The sequence below is a fragment of the Eucyclogobius newberryi genome, unplaced genomic scaffold (genome assembly GCF_026437365.1).
Source record: "Eucyclogobius newberryi isolate DKJ021-1_F unplaced genomic scaffold, fEucNew1.0.hap1 SCAF_13, whole genome shotgun sequence".
Classification (NCBI taxonomy): domain Eukaryota; kingdom Metazoa; phylum Chordata; class Actinopteri; order Gobiiformes; family Gobiidae; genus Eucyclogobius; species Eucyclogobius newberryi.
Genome location: NW_027315757.1, coordinates 28148773 through 28150336, shown reverse-complemented (window position 1 = coordinate 28150336; position 1564 = coordinate 28148773).

The following is a 1564-nucleotide window of genomic DNA, read 5'->3' as shown; positions in this document are numbered from 1 at the left end:
TGATCTGAATGTCTGTCCATTCCAGTAAAGCAGAGACAGTAAATGTAATCTATTTAATCAATGCGTTGTACCTTAGATGAATTACTGCAATTCAGAAGCGCTGTGTAATGGATGAACGTTTAACCATAACACATACAAATAAAATAATGCATTGTTTTAATCATTATTATAATTATTGATAAGATAAGATATGCCTTTACACATGGGGAAATTTTGGTGTTACAACGCAGTAGATACAGGGGAAAGGACAGATAACTTATAGGAAGTTTAAAATAAAAAAAAAACACTCTTAATAGAAGAACTCTTATGAACAAAAACAAAAAGTCTTATTAACAAAACTCCTGTAAACAGGTCATCTCATATCTTAATAGGGAATGGAGGGAAGAATATAAAAATAAAGATACAATAAAATAATAATAATAAAAATACCTGGCATATGACAAATAATGCTAATAATAATAATAATGGTAAAGTAAACACTCTTATTTACATCAGTTACATGCACATGAATATGACATTAATTGCGTGTGAGTATGACAGTAATTGCACATGAATATGACTATGAATCGTTGTTAAGTTGAAGAATCACATTGATATACAATTTTGAGCAGTCTCTTTACTATACATATTTTCTGTCAAAATCATTGTTTGATTTGGGATTTGGACTGAAATGATGCATTGGGATCACCTCGGTACGACGCAACTTGTCATCAATGAAATAGTTTTTAGATTCAAATGCGGCCGCGCCCATTGTTGCTGTGCCCTCGCCGTGGCCTTGCACGCTTCACCCACTTTGCCTGTCAACGTCGTGTCAGGCTTTTGTTACTGCCCAACAGCAGATGATCCATTCTGCATCTGAGATTTCCACTGTTTTATCTCGAGTCCTGGATACTGCCTCAATATCATGAATAAACCTCTACACATCTTTCATGCTGCTGTTGAAAAATGAAAGAGCTAAATATTTGAAGTATTCTGTGACAAGGTTTATAAAATAGACATGGACAAGTCTAGTTGTTTTCCGTTGGTTTTGAATGATGATAATTATTGCAGCTGCAGTGTTACAACGCCAACGAAGGCTGTTCTCTTGAAACCGATGTTGAGCTTTGTCCCTGCAAAGTAATGCGACGGGAAATGGAAAACCCGATTACCAAGCCAATTAAAAACACAGAGATGTGGTAAATTAGAAAAGTGAAAAAGACTGGTTTCTATTATTGACTATATCAGCTGTAAAATTGTATAAAAAGCATCACTTCCAGCAGAAACGGACCATATCCTCTGATTTATCTAGTTTAGGCACTGCAATGCCAGTGTAAGCTCCTGCAGTTCAGATTAAATTCACATATTTCAAAGACGGCGTTATTATGAGTCGAAGTATCGCTTTGCTTACATATGTTTGTGTGAATATACTTTATATAAATGGCACTTTCCCACATCCCACACTTTGATGTTTGGACATAGCCTGAAGCCAACTCTGGACTTATAAAGCCCGTCTGTGCCTCTTGGTTCTCTCAAATGAGGTTTATGTTGCACAAATTGGCTGATGTGGGGAAATAACACAGTGTAT